This window comes from Neomonachus schauinslandi, chromosome 8 (assembly GCF_002201575.2).
Source record: "Neomonachus schauinslandi chromosome 8, ASM220157v2, whole genome shotgun sequence".
Classification (NCBI taxonomy): Eukaryota; Metazoa; Chordata; class Mammalia; order Carnivora; family Phocidae; genus Neomonachus; species Neomonachus schauinslandi.
In genome coordinates, this window is record NC_058410.1 from 72,425,817 (window position 1) to 72,449,690 (window position 23,874).

A 23,874-nucleotide genomic window follows, 5' to 3' on the forward strand; every position below is an offset into this window, starting at 1 on the left:
AAACTAACATTTCAGCACATAGTTATTTTCTCCCTATCCCTTCCAAGCTACTTTTTCTTTGGACTTTTATGTTTCTGGAAAAGACCTCTGTCCTCCCAGACAACCTGGCAACATAACACAAAGTCCCTTGTTGAGGTCTCTCTTCTTCCTGCCTCCAATCCAAGCAGTTACCAAATCTGGCCTCTTATACTTCCCCAAATACCTACCACATTCATCCCTTTTCTCCATTCTCACTGTCAATTCTATTAGTTTTCTCCCAACCAATCAAGTTGGTTTCTTTTTCCAAGCCTGTCTTACCCCAGTGTGTGAAACTGTGTCTGGTTGTAGATAGCAACACTATCTATCTAGGTGGAGTTAATCTAGCTTTGTCCCTTCATGTTCCGAGATATTCAGTGCTCAATAAATATTTGTCAAAGGAGGTGGGGACTCTGAATATAAATTCTGGATATAAAATCTAATAAGTTAGCTTATTAGATTACTTCCAAACACCCTGTGCTACTTGACAATATACCCCCAGATTATGTTGGCAGAGTCAAGCTTGAGCTCCAAGCAAGAGCTTGGTACTGTGACATAGCTGATACTCCTGGGTCATTCAACTAACCTAACGTAAAATTACGAATGGAACAGAGATAGTTACAGATTATATTAGTCATCTATTGCTGAGTAACAAACTTACCATAAATTTAGCAGTTTAAAATAACATACATTTGTTACACTACAATTTTTACAGGTCAGGAATCTGGCCATGGTTTACCTGAGTTCTCTGTTTTAGGGTCTCTCATGGAGCTGCTATCAAGATGTTGACCAATGTTCTTTCCCACTGGGATTTCCAGAAAACCACGGCTGAGGAAAAAGATAGCAAAAAAAAGAATTCAGTGGTGGCAAGCACCCCGAAGAGCTCATGAGAGCTTCCCAATCCGCTAATTAGGAATATCAGAATTAGACTCAAAACAGAAAACATCCAGCTGTCTAGGGAGATGGTCACTAAGGATCTGAAAATATTTACTGTTTTGAACATATGAATAGATATTAATTCAACAAACATCAATTAAACATTTACTGTCTGCAATGCACCATATCATGCATTGGAGCAAATTAAGATGAATAAGCCATATATAGTTCATGCTCTCAGAGAATTCACACTGTAGCAGAAGAGAGGAAGAAACCTATTCACAAATCACTATAACAACACAGAATGCAATAAAAGTTATAACAGATGGATCCAAAAATAAAGTGCTTGGGTGCATAGAAGAAGGGAAAGTTATGAAATACTGGAATTTAAGCAGGTAATCATTCCCGAGGAGTGAACTATGGAATGATCAGAAGGAATGAGAAAGAATGAAGAATAAATCTGAAAGCAAGCCAGCCAAGGACAGCTTTCATAACCTCTGAGCCTTTCAGGCCTTCCTATAAAAATACCAAATATTGAAGAGGGCTGTAAAAATACCAAATGTTTTTGAAGAGGACATAGAGCAACCAGGATTCTTATACATTACTTATGGAAGGAAAAATTCATAAAAAGTTAAACATATACCAACGTTATGATCCAGCAGTTCTATTCCTAGGTGTTTATCCAAGGAAAAGGAAATCACATGTCCACAAAAAAATTTGTACAAGATTCTTCATGGCAGTGTTATGCATAATAGCCAAAATTCAGAAATAACAGGAGAATGGATAAACACAACAGAATTTTCTAGGGAGATGGAAATATTTGTATCTTTGTGTAATTGCCAAAATTACAGTGAACTTACACTTAAGATCTGAGCAATTTTGGAGTGCCTGGGTGGCACTCAGTCAGTTAAAATAACATACATTTGTTACACTACAATTTTTGCAGGTCAGGAATCTGGCCATGGTTTACCTGAGTTCTCTGTTTTAGGGTCTCTCATGGAGCTGCTATCAAGATGTTGACCAATGTTCTTTCCCACTGAGATTTCCAGAAAACCATGTCAGTTAAATGTCTGACTCTTGATTTCGGCTCAGGTCATTATCTCAGGGTATTGAGATTAAGCCCCGCGTCAGGATCTTCGCTGGGCATGGGGCTGATTGGGATTCTCTCTCCCTCCTTCACCCTCTGCCCCTCCCCCCACCTCTCGCTCGCGCGCTCTCTCTCTCTCTCTCCCTCCTCCCTCTCTAAAAAAAAAAATCTGAGCACTTCATTGCACGTAAGTTATATCTTTTATCTGTCAGTTTTCAGGCAGGAGACAGGAACCACACAATAATTTGAACAGGGAAAGCTTAATATAAAGACTTATTAACTATAACAAGAGATTACCTACTAATGGGTAAAGAGAACTCTAAAGAGTAAATAAATAGAAGACAAAGGCAGGAACCATTAGCTCTAGGGCTAAGGCACAACACCTAAGGATGAAAGAAATACAGAAGAGACCCTCAGAGCTGAGATCCAACTTTGTTGGAGAGGGTACAACAGTAGCCCCTGAATGGTGCTCACTCAGTGCCATGTTGGTTAAAGTCACTGGAGGAAGACTTCACCAGGAGGTGCTGCACCTCAGGACTCACTGCAAATCCTCCTGCAGAGGTGGTGAGCTGAGAAGCTACCCTCTTAAGAACTGGGCAAGGCTGCCCACAGAGAAGTTCCATGCTACACAGCTCACTGGAAAACTGCCCACAGGGATGGCCCAATGGGAAGCTATCTTTTGGGATGCTGAGGAATTCTGGTCATGGGGAGGTAAGCCTGGCCCACTGCCCTGTTGTTCCCAGCTGTAGAGGAATTTAAGAAGAGCACACTAAGAACCAGAAGAAAAGCCCATTCCTCCCCCCATATCCTTCCAGCGCCCTCCAGCAACAAAACTTAATATTGTGCAAGCTGGCAAGGGAAAAATGCCCCATATCACGAGCAGAGCAATGAAGGGTAGATTTAAAACCTGAGGCACCAAATAGATAACTGACACATACTTCCATTTTAAAAGTAAGATATACGAGAAATCTAAAATGGTCAAACTCAGAAAAGCAGAATGTTGAATGGTGGTTGCCAGGGGGTGGAGGAAGGGGGAGACAGGGAGATACTAGTCAAGGGGCACAAAGTTTCAGTTATACAAGATAAAACAGACCAGAGGTCTGCTGCACAGCATAGTGCCTATAGTTAACCATACTATATTTCATCCTTAAAAATTTGCTAAGAGAACGCTGAAAGAGGATGGTAAGAAACTTTTGGAGGTGATAGATGTATTTTTGACATGGATTGTGATGATTTGTAGATGTATGCTTACCTCCAAACTCATCAGATTGATATGATAAATATATACAGCAATTTGTATGTCAATCATACCTCAATAAAGTAGTTTTTAAAAAGGAGGAGGAGAAAGAGAGAGAAGGACTGTGGAATTTAGGGGCTTATGGGGGATGGCAGACTTAACTAGAACAGATGTAACCAACTAAATTTGAACTATACATAACAGTCAGTAGACATTAAGCATTTGTCCAGGTTGTACTAGGCACTGTGTTATCTTACTTAACACTCATAGTATGTACAGAAGTTACTTACTATTGTTCTCATTTTAGCGAAGAAACTGGGACTCAAATGGAATAATTAAGTCACCTTTAAGGTCACATATCCAGATAGGGATGGACACAAACTTTGAACCCCCAATTCTGACTCCAAAGTCTCACGTTTTATCTCACTGATGATGCATCATCATGTCAATGCCAAACTGGAAAGTCAGGTTCTGGTCCCCAGTAATTACATTTATACTTCTCCTACCTAAGTCTCTACCACTGTATACAAGAAGCTAAGGACCAGTTTCAGGTGGTGCTGCATTTTGATCATCTTAGTGAAGAACTGAAAAGAGCGGTTTTCCCATTCACCCAAGAATAACAACTGTTATGAATTGAATTAGTTGCCCCTATGGACAATAAAAGAAAATAAGCTGATTTTAAAAAGGGGGAAAATCTACTTTAAGACAGTTTTTCAGATAAGCACATATTGTCTTTATCCCAAGGAAAAGAACTAGAAATTCTGCCTAGTAGTTCCTGGCTGATATAATTTTGATATTTGATATATACTTCTAGACATACAAGTCATTCCACATCCTCCTAATAAGACAAAGAATAGTGAATTACATCAATGGTGTGACAATTTTCCCTGTTATAAAGTTAATGCATATTAATAAGGGTCATTCTGATTAGAGTTACCATTATCATTACATTATATCATTCAATTCCCAATCTAGGAGCCAGAAAATTATAATGTATGTGTCATTATATTACACAATCACCAAGTTACCCGGGAATACACAGTGGACAACCAAAAAAATGTAAGATCATACCCTCTACTCAATTATTGTGCCACAACTGAATAATAATGCTGGTTCACTTTTTCCCTGGATGATTACATCCAATTTCTAGGTTTTATATATCACCTCAATGCTAGTAATTTCCAAATTCATATCCTTAGTATTGAACTCTCTCTTGAGATCCAGATTCTTGTCTTACTGACTACCTGGATGTCAAATATGATTCTCAAATTTAATAATTTCAAAAGGGAACTGCTGATCTCTTTCTCTTCAGCCTTTTAGGGTGAACCCACCTAGTTGCCCAAGCCAAAAACCTAGCAGTTATTCTTTTTTTCTGATTTTTTTGAGATATAATTGACATATACCACTGTACAAGTTTAAGGCACATAATGTGTTCATTTGGTACATTTAAATATTGCAATATGATTCCACCATAGTGCTAACACCTCTATCACATCACATGATTATCATTTCTTTTTTGTAGTAGGAGGTATTAAGATCTAGTCCCTAGGAGTCATTCTTGATTCTTTTCTTCCCCTCATCATCTACATTCAATTCATCAGCTAGTCACACTGGACCTAGGTCCAAAATGTATTGAATTCTTCCACTCCTTTCCAACTATACTGCTGCCTTTCTAGTCCGAGTTACCATCATTTCTCACCTAGACTGCTGCAATAGAACTGCTCGGCTGGCTTATACCCTGACTCTTCAAAATTCATTCTCAATAGAGCACTCTGCTTAAAACTATCCAAAAGATTCTCAATACACTTAGAATAAAACCACACTCCTTAACTTAGCTTATTAATCCTAACTAGAAATGCTTCCCTGTGTCAGTTGGGGTTCAGTCAGAAAAGAGATCCACTGTAAGTGACACAGATAAGATTTATCATAGGAGAGAACTCAGAAATGGACCCTAAACTCTGTGGTCAACTCATCTTCGACAAAGCAGAAAAGAATATCGAATGGAAAAAAGACAGTCTCTTCAACAAATGGTGTTGGGAAAACTGGACAGCCACATGCAGAAGAATGAAACTGGACCATTTCCTTACACCATACACAAAAATAAACTCAAAATGGATGAAAGACCTAATGGTGAGATAGGAATCCATCAAAATCCTAGAGGAGAACACAGGCAGCAACCTCTGTGACCTCAGCCACAGCAACTTTTTGCTAGATACATCTCCAAAAGTAAGGGAAACAAAAGCAAAAATGAACTATTGGGACTTCATCAAGATAAAAAGATTTGCACGGCAAAGGATACAGTCGACAAAACCAAAAGGCAACCGACAGAATGGGAGAAGATATTTGCAAATGATGTATCAGATAAAGGGCTAGTATCCAAAATCTATAAAGGACTTATCAAACTCAACACCCAAAAAACAAATAATCCAGTCAAGAAATGGGCAGAAGACATGAACAGACATTTCTCCAAAGAAGACACAAATGGCCAACAGACACATGAAATAGTGCTCAACATCCCTTGACATCAAGGAACTACAAAACAAAACCACAATGAGAGACCACCTCACACCAGTCAGAATGGCTAAAGTTAACAACACAGGAAAAAATAGGTGTTGGCGAGGATGCAGAAAAAGGGGAACACTCTTACACTGTTGGTGGGAATGCAAGCTGGTGCAGCCACTCTGGAAAACAGTATGGAGGTTCCTCAAAAAGTTGAAAATAGAGCTACCCTACGACCCAGCAATTGTACTATTAGGTATTTGCCCAAAGTATACAAACATAGTAATCCGAAGGGACACCTGCACACCAATGGTTATAGCAGCAATGTCCACAATAGCCAAACTATGGAAAGAACCCAGATGTCCATCAACAGATGAATAGATAAAGAAGATGTGGTGTGTATATATACAATGAAATATTATTCAGCCATCAAAAACAATGAAATCTTGCCATTTGCAATGATGTGGACAGAACTAGAGGGTATTATGCTAAGTGAAATAAGTCAATCAGAGAAAGACAATTATCATATGATGTCACTCATATGTGGAATTTAAGAAACAGAACAGAGGATCATAGGGGAAGAGAGGGAAAAATAAAACAAGATGAAACCAGAGAGGCAGACAAACCATAAGAGACTCTTAATTATAAGAAACAAACTGAGGGTTGCTGGAGGGGAAGAGTGTGGGGGGATGGGGTAACTGGGTGATGGGCATTAAGGAGGGCACATGATGTAATGAGCACTGGGTGTTCTATGCAGTTGATGAATCTCTGAACTCTACCTCTGAAATTAATAATACACTATATGTTAATTAGTTGAATTTAAATAAAATTTTTAAAAGAGAAAAAAAGAATTATCATAGGGGTTTGGCACAGAAATTGTGAGAGCTAGTAAGAGTCTAGTAATATAGTGACTATATCTGAAGCTGGGCCTGAAAGGAAGGATGAATGTGAAGTAAGGGAGAATAGTAAGAGCTGTGAGAATGAGCTGGAACCCATTAAAATGAACTGGAACTTGTGTCTGCCTTTCACTACAAGGCCTCAATTTCAATGCTGTGAGTGACCTGCAGAAAAAGCTTGCACTCTTCAATTTGTATTTGCACACATACCTGCCTACACATAGGAGGAGCAGAAGGAGATCCAGCAACAGTTGGAGTATTTGCTATTCTGTGCCATCACTGTAAGCCAGCAGATCAGAGACAACATGCAAGAGCTACAGCAGAACATGATGCTACATGGACTTTCTGAACACAGATGTGACCACTGCTTTATGTACACTTTCCAAAGCTCATGCAGATTTCTCTTGTGGCCACCCCTATTCAAAACCATATAAGGTAGGGAACGCTTGGAAACATAGTTCCAGCTTAGGTGCATTAACACAGTATAAAACCACCACTAGCCACCTCTTGTCAACCTGGCCCAAACATACCTCTTTTAACTACAGCTAACTTCCAAATAATGACAACAGAAAAATTATGTTCCTGCCTAATATAATGCAACTATCCTTTGTCAGAGTGAAAACATATTAATCCTCTCAGGAATGCAAAATTCTTCTATCTATTTTTTAGGTGATATTCATTCTTCTTTTGGCTGAGTCACCCTCTCCTTTCATATACTGTAACTTAAGCACTGAGCTGTAAGAAGTGGTTTGCTGGTAAATGTTTGGTAGCCAATGAAAAAAAGCCATGAAACATAGTGTTTGCCATTCTCCATTGTATAAATTCTCCCACTGCGCCCAACTTCATACCACTAGTGTGATATCACTGAACACAGTGGGGAAGAGATATGCAGTAGTGTGTCAATAAGTGGTATTTCCACTATATGCATACAGCATATATAAACCACCTCAGGAGTACAGATAATAATTAGAGTAATAAACAATGATTAGAAAGTGATGAGTTTTTGAGTATTTGTTACCATTGTTTTAATATAATTTATTTAATTGTAATTTTATATAATTTAATTTTATATTAACTTAACTAAGGCCCAGTAGAGAATAGCTGTCTACAGAAGATGGCATTAAGATGTACTGGGGAAGCACCTGATGGAAATAATCAGTCCCTTGCAAGGCAAATACCTCAGGAGAGGGAAAGGGGGTCTGATATTCTCAGGAAAGAGAAATAGAGCTGCTTCTACTGCCAGAAGAAACTCATAATTTAGAGGTTAAAGATTCCTAGCTTCATCAGAATTTGCCCATATATCTTTATCTCAATTTTCAGGGTCCCATTCCTTCCCAATCAAAGGCCTTTTATGATACAAAGGACCTTGAAAGATGGGGAACTCAATTTATCTTATTATTCAGTGACATACAAGCTTAAGCTTTGGGATTTTCTGTTTATTTGTTTGTTTGTTTGTTTTTAGAAATCTCAGTCCTGCATAATAGTTATAGAAGCTTTCTGGAAATTTAAAGCCCTGAGCTCCTCATTTTCTTTCTACCTCTACTCCAGTGCATATATAAACAACCACCTAATCCCCCTGCATTTCTTATGTTCATTTAAATGTTCCATAGCAGCAACTACTTGGTCCCCTAAAAACTTGTCTTCTATAGGCATTTCATTACAGGTGTCTACAAGTGGTAATTTTAGCAACTGTTTTACCTCTGCAGGCTATGAACTACCAGTGTCCCCTCTGCCCCTGGAAACAGGGTTATTATGCCTTCTAAATCTAATCAGATCAGAGAACCAACTCTGAGAACACAGAACCAGTTCACAGAACACAGAACCAATTCAGAAAACCCTTCCTTAAGGTTTCATTCCTCTGGAAACATCTCCAGCACCAAATGCTGTGTCAGTTAGGGTTTGATCAAAATTTATTATGGGAGTTTGACCTTAAGCAATTGTAGAAGGTAGTTAAACAGTCTATATAAGGCTTGTGCTTCTATATCTGGTGCCCAGCTGAAGTTAGCAAGGCAGGGATAATCTGGAAGTGATGGAGTACAAGCACTAATAGGAACCTGAAAGAACAAGCTGGATACCACAAGTATGCACTTGGAGCCCACTATGTCTGTTACTGCCTACAGGCCTCCAACTTGGATAATATGGGAAAAGCTCCAGGAGAAGCTAGTGTCGTTCACCACACACACACACACACACACACACACACACACACACACACATGCACAGAGTCTAGGACTCAGAGAAGCTTAGGGAAGACTCTGGCAGAAGCCAGAAGAGCCATAAGCACTTCTGTTGCCTGCCCCATGATACCAAGGTGAGTCAACAGATCAGCAACAAGTATGCGGAAAATGTAACAGTGCTTGATGGTACAACCTTCTGGATATAAATATAGCTACAGCTTTTCAAATGTCACAGAAATGTTGCTTGTGGCCAACCCTAATCTAAAACCATACAGGGAAGTGAATTCTGGGAAATGTCATTCCAGCTTAGCTCATTGACAAGTACTAAGTCACCACATTGCCCCACCTCTCTAACATTGCACTCCACTCCAATACACCAACATCTTTCTGCTCTTAGAATACATAACAATTCATTTCTACCTCAGGGCCTTTGTATTTGGTGCTCCTTCTATCTGAAGTGCTCTTTCTCCAGATACTACCTAGTTTCTCATTATTCCTTTCTCCACACATCTTCCCCTATATAAAGTATTTCTTCTTCCTGGTTGCTCTCTATAGTGACCATTTTTAGTTACTTGGAAAGCATCAATGCACTCCTCTCTCCTTACTAATAGTGGTTATTTTCCAGAACCTACCCTCTTCCATGCAGTACCTCTCTCCCAGCTGTAGGAATGTGCTCTAACTGCTTTAAATTAATCAAAAGGCTTTATTTCTAGCCTCAGTCATTGATACAGAGATGAGCAAGAGACTTAAACTAATAAATCTCAGTACCTTTTACTAGAATACTATGATGAAAGTCCTGCTGAATACAAACAAGGACACATGGAACCCTGACTCCTACTGGCAGACATCCTCCAACCCTGAGGGCACCCCATCCTAAGACGAAGCCACCTCTGGGGACTACAGAACAGAAGTCAGAGAATTAGGTCAGTGTTGACACTGTTAATCTCCTGGACCAACCAAGCCCAAAACCTTCCATACCCACGTATTTTCCCATTACATGAACTAATAAATTCCTATGTTGTTTAAGCCACTTCGCATTTGTTTTTGTTTGTTTTTTTAATTGAGTTACAATTGACATATAACATTTTTTTAACAAAAATCACTATAAATGATGCAATCCTAGCATACTGTTTTATTGCCTTTAAAGACATACTGTCTTCAAAGACATTGCTATCTGTAATTATCTTGTTTATTTTTTTACTTTTTGTCTTTTAACTCCACCAGATTATGAACTCAATGCAAGTAGAGATTTTGAGTATTTTATTACAAACTCCTAATACAATGCCCAGCACATATAAGAACTCAAAAATACTTAAGGAATTAATGAGTAAAATAGGTTTAGATAGAGTCTTCTCTTTCTACAAAATGTAAAATGCAGAACAGGTACTAATGCTGACATCAAACAATGGCATCTTTTAATTCAGTGGGGTCACCAATCCCAAATTTGCCTTTCTTTTGTTCTGCCTTGATCATTTCATTTAAAGCGGAGCTCTACATGAAATAGTTTTGAGTATAACACAAATGCTAAATGACTGGCATGTCTGGCATTTTAAAGCATCACATGGGTGTTCAATTAAAAATTTACAGCTGATGACTGGGATTACTATGTAATAAAATAGCTAACCTTTTAATGTTTCCCAATTCCCGAAGCAGGAGGTGCTGATTTTCCACGTAAGCATCCTAGAAACACAGCCATTGTTTTTCCATGAAAGGGTCTTTAAAGACTCTCTAAGAATTTCATCAGCTGATTTTAAAAGTGCCACAGTTCTGAAAAGGAAAGCAATAGCTAATCCTTAAGAAGATAAATAAATAAATCTGCTCACCCACCCTCGGGATTTATTTTCTAATTTTCCTTCTGCTTTTCATCACTTGGTTTTTACACAGCTTAGAAAAGTGCACAGTACAAAAGGCATGGTTTCCAAAACACACACTTTCTCCTGCAATCTTTAATGTGCCGGAAGACATGGCAACTCGAAGTGGAAACTCCAGAAACCTGGCAGTACCCCACTGGTTCTCTCTGCTGCTGGACCTTTGTGAGGACGGTGTTGCCAATCTTGGTCTTTCACTACTGTTTGTGGAGCCCTAAAGCGCCTGAGATTGTTATGGAGCCCCCTAAGCAGTGTGCAAGATTCACTAAACATTAACAAAACTAATCATGGGGCGCCTGGGTGGCTCAGTCGTTAAGCGTCTGCCTTCAGCTCAGGTCATGATCCCAGGGTCCTGGGATCAAGCCCCACATAGGGCTCCCTGCTCCCCCTGCTTGTGTTCCCTCTCTTGCTGTGTCTCTCTCTGTCAAATAAAAAAATTAAAAAATTAAAAAATAAATGCTAATCACACTAGCTAGCCCAAGAAGAATGCAGATTTTTAGGTAACTGCATTTCAACAAATTTCCTCTTTCAACCATATGCTCACATGGTTTCCTCTTGAAGCCATCTCTTTAAGGTGGCAAGATTCTGTTCCCAAAATCTTAGATATAACAAGGAGAGGATACAATAGAAATGGAGGCTACTTGAAACGATCAATCCCCCTGATTCCAGACAAGGCCACATTAAACCATTCCACACCGAAGCATTCAATACTAGACCTCTAAGGAAGGTCTGGTTTTAATTAATCTTATCTCCCTCCCTAATCAGAAAACTTCTTAGATCACTTACAATTCTGTCTGGGAGGATGGTTTTTTAAATTAAATTAGATGAGGTGTATAAAAAGAGCTCAACTCAGTGCCTATACCTGGATATTCCTTTAAAGAGAGTAACACCCTTGTCTTTCTTCTGCCATTGGCCATTTCCTCTCTTCTTGTGCTCATAGAGAAGATGAGCTACAATTTGCATTTAAAAATCTTTTCCTCAGTAACTATTATGGACTGATGGCTTGTGCCTCCCCACCCCAAAATTCAAATGCCCAGTGCAACTATGTTTGGAGATGAGGCCTCTAATGAAGTAATTAGGGTTAAATAAGGTCAAAAGAGAGGGAACTGATATGACAAGATTAGTACCCTTCTTAGAAGACACAACAAAGAGCTTGCTGTCTCTCTTCCCCCACCATGCAAGGACATGGTGAGAAGGCACTTCTACAAGCCAGGAAGAGAGCCCTCACCAGAAATCAATCCTGTCATATCTTAGTCTAGGATTTCTAGTCTCCAGGACTGCAAAAAAATAAATTTCTGTTGTTGAAACTACCCAGCCTGTGGTATTTGGGTATGGCAGCCCAAGCAGACTAATACAGTAACCATTTCTTTATTTTCTTATTTAGGATTTGCAGCCCATTTGGGTGGAGATAATATATTTGGAAGTTTCTTTAAAAAAGAACAAATGTGAAAATGGAAGGTGGGTTTCATATTACTTGAAAAATATGAACCTGTTCGCTTTTAAAACTTGCTTCTTCTCCCTAATAAAGGACTGTATGCTAAGATACATACCTTTAAAATGTTTTTATTAGTAAATGGTGGTTGTAGTTTCTTTCAGGTGAGCCTTGATTCCTCTTCCTGTATGACTTATACCTTCATCCTGGCACTACAGGAAATCATTTGTGTAATCAAAAATTATCCTTCCAATAGAAACAACAGTATTCAGATCTACTGGTATCTCAGTAACTGAAGGACTTGAGATTGCCTGAATAAAGTCCTACAATGAAAGTTTGAGAGCCCAGAACACATACTTCACCAGCTTTAGACAAGTTTGAGACATACTAAATAGACTTGACAGGGATTACATTATTCAACAGTTGTTCTGAAAACAGCCCATGATTTTTTGTCTCAGAGATATTTTCAGAATTCAAGGTATCAGATGTGAGGAACAAATCATATAACGCATGTGAAATAAACTGGAAATCACTCTGTAGTGAAGTTATTGATATTATGGAGCTATTCATTGCAACCGTAGGCCTCATCACCAATAGTAGGAGTAGCCTAGTAACTTACTAATAATAGCAATAATGATTAACCTTTTTCCAGTACTTGACATGGACTGAACACATGTTAACTGTATCACAGGTATTGATGCATTTAGTCCCCCACCACAACCTTCTGTGTGAGTAATATGGTTATCCCAATTTTAGACACAAAAAAACTAATGTGGAGAGAAAGTCATAGTGCTGGAAAATAAAGTAATATGCCATTTAAAAAAAAAAAAAAAGGAGCCTTGGGTGTAAGGAGAGGTCAGAGACCGGCTGTCGTGGAATTAGGCTGCAGCAGACATCACTGGCACTTACGTCACGTCACCCCCGTGTGGGTTTGGACTCCACTCTACTGCCAGCACCCTGCCTCAAACCAGGGCTTCCCATCTTCCCACATTCTGCCCCAGGGCTTCTCCCAGGCTGCCAGAGGTCACAAGGTCCTCTCTAAGGCAGCTGAGAAGCTAACACTCTAGGGGCCAACCTTCAATCAATGGGGAATGGAACTAGTGGATAAATGCCTGGCCTCCATCTTAAGGCGGGCAATTCTCCTTCCCTGCCTTACTCTGCCTACTTTCTCATGCCTGCTTGCTGAATCACCTTCAGATAAACTACCTCTCCCCCAGGTTCTTATCTCAAGCTCTGCTTTTGGAGAACCTAAACTTCGATACATTTGGCCCTTCTAACTAAATAAATGGTGTGATAAACATATGGGTTTAACCTAGTCACATTTGTCAAAATTAAGCAACATGCTCATTATATAGTTCTGATTATTTTTATTGGTTTGCTTTTAAAATCTTAGGAACAAGCAGGAGATTTGGGGACAGAGAGATTGTGGGGCTATTTTTAGCACTTGCTGAAATGTTTCATACTAAAGAGAAAATCCTTTCACTCAACAAGACACTGATTAGATCTTTAGGTAACTGTTCCTATAGCAACACTCTACTCTGCAATATTCTATTAATTTTCAAGCCTACCTCCTCAACTAGAGACTAGAGTTCATTACACATAGCCATCCTTTCCAACTCTGCTATTCAATGAAATGCTTCCCATTTTTCAGCTTGTTTCCACAATGTCCCTCATTTCTTTTCAATTCAATAGTAAATTTAATTAATTGAAAAAATTTCACTAAAGCTATTCTGTATATTGGTATAAGGTGTCTAGCAATATAAGAATAATAACAATAACAGTAGCTGGGCGCCTGGGTGGCTCAGTTGGTTAAGCGACTGCCTTTGGCTCAGGTCATGATCCTGGAGTCCCGGGATCGAGTCCCGCATGGGACTCCCCGCTCAGCGGGGAGTCTGCTTCTCCCTCTGACCCTCCCCCCCCCATGTGCTCTCTCTCTCAAATAAATAAATAAAATCTTTAAAAAAAAAAAAAACAATAACAGTAGCAATTCCTTATTAACCAAATATTCAAGACCAACAAATGTGCTCCAACCTACCCTTACTAGCATAAGGACTAAGAATGTGATGAGTCACAGGAGTGGAAGGCCAGGATGATCCTTTCATTCATTCAATTATTCAGTAAATATTTAATGAGTACCAACTATATTCCAGAGACTGTGTTTGGTGCTAAAGACAAAACATTGAAAAAGACAGACATGATCCATACCCTTAAGAAGCTTACAGTCTAGAGGAGGCAGACAAAGAAATCATGAACAATAGACATGATGAGTGTTGTAGTAGGGAAAGCACAGAAAGCTATAGAAGGACAGGGCAGAGGGGACTGCCACAATCAGGACAGGAAATGCCCTTCAGAGGACTCAAAGCATAAGTGCAATTTAGCCATGGGAATGGGAGAAGGGTAAGGGATAGCATGCTAGACAGGGACAACCTTGTGGTAGAAGACAGAAGCAGTAGTCATGAAAGAACTTGGGTATGATTAAAGTGAAGAGTGTGAGGAAGAGTGGGGAGAGATAAAGTGTCAAGTACTGGATTATAGAGAGTCTTGTAAGCCATTTGTATTAGTTAAGATAACTCCAACACTGTAATATAGAAACCCCAAATTTTAGTGGCCTAGGACAATAAAATTTAATTTTTTGCTCACTGAATAATCCCATGCAGGTGTTCCTGGTTGATGGGGGCATTCCTCACCATGTTTCAAAAGATCAAGCTTCCTCTATTCAAGTCCATCCCTGAGACTTAAGAGTATGGGGCAACAGGTCGGAGATCAGGGAGAGATTACAGAACCACATGAGAAGTTTCCTAAAAGCTGGGGCCGGAAGGGGAACACATTAGCCTCTTTCATATTTCAGAGCCATGCTTCACTACAAAGGGGCCAGGAAATGTAGTCCTTAAATAGACAGCCTCTTCTTATCAACAACTCCACACTAGGAAAGGGTATCATGAATTTTTAGTAGATAGCTATTTACTTTGCCACACCATGTTAATGAGTTTGAATTTTTTTAGGAGGAATGAAAAGCCATAGTTTTTTGTTGTTGTTGTTTTTTTTAAGATTTTATTTATTTGACAGAGAGAGAGACAGCAAGAGAGGGAACACAAGCAGGGGGAGTGGGAGAGGGAGAAGCAGGCCTCCGGCTGAGCAGGGAGCCGAATGCGGGGCTGGATCCCAGGACTCTGAGATCATGACCCAAGCTGAAGGCAGTCGCTTAACCGACTGAGCCACCCAGGCACCCCGAAAAGCCATAGTTTTAAGTAGGATCATAGCATTATCAGATTTGTATGATTTTAAGATCACTCTGGATGTTGGGTGAAAATTTAACTACAGTCAGCTAAGAAGTTATTGAAGTAATCCAGGAAATAAATAATTGTGTCATAGACTAGGATGAAGCAATGGAGACAAAGATATTTATAATAGGCAGAATTTATGGAATTTGATGCCTGACTAGAATATGAGAAAGAAATCAAGAATGATTCACAAGTTTCCAACCTGAAACAATGAGTTCAAAATGGAGGATGAGCATCAAAAAAAATAAAATCTTGCCATTTTCAATGACATGGATGGAACTAGAGGGTATTATGCTAAGCACAATAAGTCAATCAGAGAAAGACAAGTATCAGATGATCTCACTGATATGAGGAATTTGAGAAACAAGACAGAGGATCACAGGGGAAGGGAGGGGAAAATGAAGCAAGATGAAACCAGAGAGGGAGACAAACCATAAGAGACTCTTAATCTCAGGAAACAAACTGAGGGTTGCTGGAGTGGAAGCGGGTAGGAGGGATGGGGTGGCTGGGTGATAGACACTGGGGAGATTATGTGCTATGGTGAGTGCTGTGAATTGTGTAAGACTGACGAATCACAGACCTATATCCCTGAAACAAATAAGACATTATATGTTAATAAAAAAAATAGAGAATGAGCAGCTTAGCAGGATAAGATGATGAATTTAGGAGTGGTTACGTTGAGTTTCAGGTGGCTTCGAGACTTGTAAAACGTTAATGTCCAGAAGGAAGTTAGATACATAGATGTTGAGCTAAAAGGAGAAATCTAGACCAAAGATGGAGATTATAGAGGTGAAAGCATATAGACACTAATTAAAACTATGAGAAGGGGTGGTATCCTCAGAGAAGTACATACATGGGACAACACAGAGCCCACAGAAAAATAAATATTTAGAGCACAAGAAAGCTTCTCACCTCCTAAGCCTCAGTGTCCTCACCTAGTAAATGGAGAAAATAATCATCTCTAGCTTATAAAGTATTCTAAGGGTTAAATTGGATGATAAATATTTAATTTAAATAGTCACGTAAATATCTAGCACATTGTCTAACACAGAGGAAGAAATAAGTAAATGTTCCCTTCTGGTATTAAGTTTGGTGATAAAAACAGAATATGGCATTATGAAAACTAAGGAAAGAATACATTTCAAGAAGATAGATGTTATTAACAATGTCCAGTATTGCCAAGAGTTACTTTACAGGTCTTTATGAGACCTGTAGGAACCTTAGGGAATCGGATTTCCTCTCCATTAATGCCCTCCTTTGGCCCTCTTTCAGGGCTGGATGCTCCTGACACTCAGCTGAAGTGCGAATCACTCCAGTCTTGCTAGGCAAGTGTAGTACTATGCAACTGGGGGGACAGAAGTGTAAATAGCCTCAGAATATTCACTTGGCTGATTTGACTGCTCAGTTTGCAATGATTTCCCCTCCTCTTATAAATGCCTTCCTCACGACATGCAGTTGTAGAGACCCAGAATCCATTTTGAGTTAATACATTCCTCCCTTAGCCTTATTGATTAGACCATGACTGGACAACTGACCCCAAGTGTGACCAATGCAGGTCGTATCCCCAACAACTTGAAATTGTAGAAAGAAAGAGGAGCAGCTGCTCTTTCTAGAGGCAGAAGACTTGAACTGTAATATATATTTGGGTGCTCTCAGCAGCCATATTTTCATTTTTCATTTGGACCAGAGAAGCAGAGGAAGTCGGTCAGCAACAAGAGAGAAGGAGGCAGTCCAGCAGAGAGGAGCAGAGAAAGAAAGCTCTTGGGGTTTTTTATTTCAAGTTCCAGTTCTATCCTAAGGCTGGAGTGCAGCCCTGCTCTTGTGATCCATGAAGCACCTTTCTTACTTAAGATAGTTGAAAGAGTTTATTACTTCAACTAAATGAGTCTTAACCTATCTTGGGAAGCTCTAGGAAATAATTAAATCTACTGCAAAGAAAAGGATTCCCTCTGGAATTTGCCTTAATAAATCCTGGAGCTGATACCAGAGAGTATCCTAACCTACAGAATGGAAGTGCTGGAGACTGTTTTTCAAGACAAGGGGCATGCAGGCACCCAGAACTCTTTAGTTTGTCATGAATTGTGATATTATTGACTAGTAATTTGAGGCAAGGAGTTTAGATGAGGGTATCATAGAAAAGGTGAGAGAATATGGTCCCAGTTTTTTTCCTCCCAGCTTACTCTTCTTCAAATATTCCAAAGTATGCATCTCAAATATGGTTTTTCTGAGGTCATTTCTTCAGACTGCACTATACCACTTCTTCGAAAATCAGTTATTTTGTGATTTTCAGAGAAACATTCATTAAACAAATGAAACCCAAGGGTTTCTTCTTAATCTCCTCTGCTGTGAATTTTCAAACCAAACATACATCACGAAGATAAAATCCTATTTACAAATATAGCTGAATGCAGGGCAATTCACAAAAGGCAGTTGGAGCTCCCATTTCTGCCACTCACAAACAATGTTATTTTATGCAAAGAACTTAAACTTTCCAGAACTGGTTTCTTCATATTTAAAATGAAAAAAAGTTGAATTAGATGATTTTTAAGGCATCTTCCAGCAATAAAAATCACATTCTATCTAAATTCATTGGCCAAACACTAGTCTCAGACACAGTGTTCCTGGAGGAGCCAATATGACAGAGTATTGACCTATGGAGTGTGTCTCATCACGAGAGCCACATGACTCTGTTCACACCACCCCAAGTCATCACCCAGCCTGCTTTGCAGCTACTTCAGTCTACACCTAAAACCATACTTTAGCAACTCTGCCTGCACCTGAAAACAGATGACTGATTAGTGTGAACTACCTAGGTCTAAAATCAAAACTGAAAATCTATTGGCTAAACAGTGATTTCTAACTACGTTTTCTTAATAGAGCGTTGCGTACTGAGAAGTGAAAAGACTGTGTGGGTACAGAGGAAACGCCATATTTCATCCATTTTAAGAGTCACAGTTTTTTCATATTTTAACAAATCTGAAGTGAGGATGTACTTTGAAATTGCTATTAGCCTGCCACAACTCCTGCACATCAGTGTTTGCAGAAAGTGTATCAGTGGCTTAGGAGAGGATCCTGATGATAAGAGTAAAGCAATCTGTAAGAAATGTTGGGTCACCATTGTTGGCACAAAGGAAAAGTGTGGTAAATCAGAGACGCTGAGAACCCAGGTGAAATATGACTCAAACAGTCCAACTTTTAATGTGAAGAAATTTAAGGAATAATTTAATCAACTTATTTTCTTCATATTTTTCTTTTTATAATTATACAGTGAGTGATTATGAGAAAAATCCATGCTAAATGTGTCTAAAAGACCCTTGCAACAACCATAAGATAAAAATTCTAAGTAACAAAACAGTATACCATGGTTTAACTGGCAACATTTCTTTTCTTAGTGGCACATAAAATAATGAAGTATCTTGCAATTAACAGTGTCTTAGATTTGATAAATAAAAAGTAGTAATTAATCCATCATGAATTTACACTCACATCAAGGGCCCTAATACCTCAAGTTCATATTTTAAAACTTCATGGGAAGAGTTGAGAGTACAGAACAGAACCATTCCCAGCTACCTGGAAGTTGTGGCCAGCTCACACAAGGAAGAAAGAGCCTTCCAAAGACCCTCCAGGCCCACCTTCTAATGCAGTGAATTCCAGTTATTGATAGGTCCTCCCATTTCACCAATCAGATGAATTACTCCCCATAAGAGGTGGGGCAACCCAGGAGGTGAAAAAAAAAAAAATGAAGGATAATACCTCCCCAAAATATTCCAAAAGGACAAAAGTAGAAGAAAACCCTTTCATTTTATGCTATAAAGCAAAAAATTTGAGAGAGGGAAAAAAAGAATACCCACTACAAAGATCATACTCAATGTCAAAAAATAATTTCCTTAGAGTTCCTAAGTGAGGTGAATGGCAGTAGAATTCCTACTACTAGTCACATTTAACCAGGAAAAATATTGGACCAGAGCAAATGAAAACAAGAACATGGTCAGGCATTCATTGCCAAACTGCTATTTATGGGACAGATTATTTTTTAAAAAGATTTATTTATTTAAGAGAGAGAGAAAGCACAAGCGGTGAGAGGGGTAGAGGGAGAGGAAGAGAAATGCTCAAGCAGACTCCCCGCTGAGCATGGAGTCTGACACGGGGCTCCGTGTCATCTCAGGACCATGACATCATGACCTGAGCCGAAATAGTCAGACACTGAACCAAATGAGCCACCCAGGTGCCCCTTTATGGGGCAGATTATTAATTGCCAGATATTTATTGAGCAACTTCTGAGGATTCAGATATTCTGAAAGGCCACAGAATATAAAATTAAAGATATGTTCACTACATAAAAAGCATAATGATGTTAGGAATTAAGACAGGCATTTCATACTGAAACAAGTATAAATAAGCATAATTAAAGGGTTCAGTAGTGCAATAGTGATGCCAAACATGATAAAATTCTGCCCTTAATGGATAAGGTTAATAATTTAATAGCTATTTTATATCTCATTTTTATGTTAATATACATGGTTTAGGAATAATTTATGATATGACTCAATTTGTTGATTTTTAAAAGCCAGAATAGGGTACCACTGTACTGCACAGATCACCTTTTAACAACATCTAAAAGTTCATCTTTGCTTATCAAGTTAATTATGGTGTAAAATTAAAATTCCCATTGCTAAAATGCATGTGCTATAATGACTTGATGTGATCTGTCAGAAAGTTCAGTAACTGTTCCGAGCTAAAAATTCACAACGTGGGGCACCTGGGTGGCTCAGTCGGTTCAGTGTCCGACTTTATTTCGGCTCAGGTCATACATGGTCCCAGGGTCCTGGGATCGAGCCCCACATCGGACTCCTTGCTCAAGAGGAAGCCTGCTTCTCCCTCTTCCACTCCCCATGCTTGTGTGCCCTCTTTCACTGTGTCTCTCTCTGTCAAATAAATAAATAAAATCTTTAAAAAATAAAATAATAAAAATAAATTAAATAAATAAATAAATAAAAAATTCACAAAGTAGTCAGATAACAAGTGCTTAACAGGTTGTTATTGAGTTGACTATTTCTAACATAAAAACATTGATAAGATTCATGAGTACCTAAGATACATAAATAAAATTTGAAGCATTATATCAGAAGTTGACAGCCAAAATGTTTAGGAACCCCTTAAATCTGATTTCACACCCTTAAATCTGATTTTCAGATCTATAATTATACTGAAATAGCTCTTGCTGAAAACAACAATGGCCTCTTTAGATTTTTTTATACATAAATTCCCTGCTGTTGACAATTCAGTCTTACTGAAACTCTTTCCTCCTCTGTTTTCTCCAAAACGTCTCCTGGTTCTTCTGTTATTTACAAGGACTTCTCAGCTTTATCATGGTGCAATTTCTACATTTACTGCACATGCTTTTCCTGAGCCACTTTATTTCATCCATGGTTTCCACACCCTCCCATATGCTGATGACTCATAAAGACCAACCACTTTCTCAAGTTCTCCATATCTCCAACTACTCACTGGATGTCCTACACACATGTTAACACATCCAAATCCTAACATCTTGCTGTCTACTCTGCCTCTCTCTCATCTGTATCCCACACAGGTTCTTATTCCTGTTCTGTTTCTTCTTTCCAACAAGCAAAACCTTTATTTCTTCCATTTTAACCCCTAAAAATAAATGTTCCTATTCTCTCAATTCAGGAAAGGAAAAGATAGATTGTATTTGGGGCAAAGGAAGAGGTAATCATCAGAATCAGTTTTAAACATAACCCAATCAATGAAAGACAACTTCATTTGGGAAACCACACTTCCAGATGTTGAGGATCAGTGACAGCTTCTCACAGTCACCAATCGACCACAGACTCACCCCAGTAACTGTTTCCATGGCTAAAAGACAACCAATCCTAAAATTCCTGCAATGGAAGTTCAAAAATGCAAAAAACCCATGCTTCTTAAAAGCAGTTTACTCAAGGAAACTGCAGTATAAGCATAGCAAACTCTTCTTTAACAAGCAGTAAATTCACCTTTTTATTTTAGATATTAAGTGGATTCTGCCTTTGAACCCCACATCAGTTTCCTCCTGATTCCTCCTTATTGTTGCAACTCCTGATCACCTCTCCTAATTGTCAGTCTACCCACCACCCAATCCCCCTCCCAGTATTTATCTTATTTAAATGTGGACTATTAATACGATTTCTCTGCTTAAAATCATTCAGTGTTCTCTTATTGTCTACATAAAACCCTCACCTCTCAACGTATTTTTGAATGCCCTTTACAGTTTCAGACGACCTCTCTCTCTGAAATGCCTTCTCCAATTATGTAAGTTATTTTCAACCTTCAAGATCCATTCATTTGTCCCTCTTCTATGGATTTTTTCCAGCTCCCTAGACAAACTATTTGCCCCTTTGTCTAGGTTCCCATTCCTCAACATTTCTATCTTTATAAAAGCACCTATTACACTAGTTTGAATTTGTTTATAAAATTGTCTCCCGCACCTTCTCTATTTCTTCAGTGTCTGGCCTATGGTAGGATCTCAATAAATGAATGATCAAGCTGGGACTAGAAAATTGATTTTTATAAGTGTATCCTCTTCATTTTTCCTCTTTCATAAGAAAAGAAAATCTTTGGAATTATGTAACTATTCAAAGAAGACTATTTGAGAATATTTAAATTAAATTCATTAATTCTTTTCTGAATCTTAGAATTTTAACTATAACTTTGGAGAGTGGAATGGTGGAAGTCTTCCATTTGGGGCAAAAAATTATTTTATTGATAATATAACATGTATTCTTAATTAATGAAAATATTTAGTTCATTCAAAAGTCTGAGTCCGCCAAAATGCAGGTCTAGAAGCTATTTTGAATCATAAAAACACTACATTTAAAGTTATTTTGTCTCAGTCTTTAATTTGAGAATTTGTGTGTTTTGGGGTTGTTTTTTTTTTTTAATTTTAGAGAGAGCACGCATGCATGCACATGCACAAGGGGGGAGGGGAGAGGCAAAGCAAGAGAGAGAAAGAGAGTCCTAAACAGGCTCCACGCCAAGTGCAGAGCCCAATGTGGGGCTCAATCTCAGGACACTGAGATCATGACCTGAGCCTAAATCAAGAGTCGGACACTGACTGTGCCACCCAGGTGCCCCGAGAATGTTTTTTAATACATTCCTAAAGCAGACTGTTATGCAACACCTGAAATTTCCGAGTATATGTGCTTGGTGTTATCTTCATTTTTCTTTAAATAAGTCAGATTCTTCACAAGATTTTATTTTCCCAAGCAACCTTAAAACTTCAATCTAGCCACCTGATTGTCAATTCTAATTATAAAACTTTGTTGAAGATTTGGAATGAGCACTGCTGAAGAAACAATTTAGAGCTGTTTTTTCATAAAGATAAAGGATGACATTGTCGTCATGGACCTGCCAGCCTAGAGAAGCTCAGCTCAGTTGCTGGGACAGAGATCCTGTTGTGCAAGCATGCAAATGGGGTTAGATAGCTCCAAAACAAAGTTCTAAACAATCAAGGAGAGAGCCATCAAGTTACAAGTTTTGTACTTTCCCCATAAGTCAGAGAAAAATAACATAAAAGAGAAATGAGGGCAATTCAGTGTTCAGGGCAGTATTCAAAGACCACTGCTGGTACATCAGTTAATACACCGAAATTAAAAGCAAAAAACAGACAACAACAAAGAAACCATAAATAATAAGCCAAAATTACCACAGTTTAAATTAAACAATATTGTATTAAGAAAGTAACAATCGGGGTCACCTGGGTGGTTCAGTTGGTTAAGCGTCTGCCTTCAGCTCGGGTCATGATCCCGGGGTCCTGGGATCGAGTCCCCACATCGGGCTCCCTGCTCAGTGGAGAGTCTGCTTCTCCCTCTCCTCTCCCCCTGCTTGTGCTCTCTTTTTCTCTCTCTCAAATAAAGTCTTAAAAAAAAAAAGAAAGAAAAGAAAGTAACAATCACGGAGGATAAGAGAAAAGAGGGAGGTGGAAGATAGAAAGGGAAGTTTGTCTTTCATTAGTATTGGTTTTCATTTTTAATAACAAAAGTTGAGATCTTCCAACATGTAAATGTTGCCCCCAACGGCACGAAGCGAAGTTCTACGTCCTAAACAAGTATTTCAGTAGAGACGCTTCAGTATAGGCAGACTGTGTTTTCAAAAATGGCCACAGCAGTACTTCCAGTCCCACATGCCCTCTCAGACCTTGCCACTCTCCTAAATCTGGGCAGGACTTTGTTACAGCCTCAATGACTGAGATGCGACAAAAGTGATGCAGCTTTACTCCTGAGGCCTGGCTAACATACTGTGAGGAAGCCCTCAACTAGTCCACACAGAGGGGCCCCGAGGAAAGAAGCAGAGGCCCCAAGCTGACAGCCAGCATTAGATAAGAAACTTTAAGGATTGAACAAGATCACGTTAATTATCTATTGCTGCATAGCACACTAAGCCAAAACAAACTATGCCGGCTTCAAACTACAAATATTTACTGTTACATACAGCTTCCATGGGTCAGGAA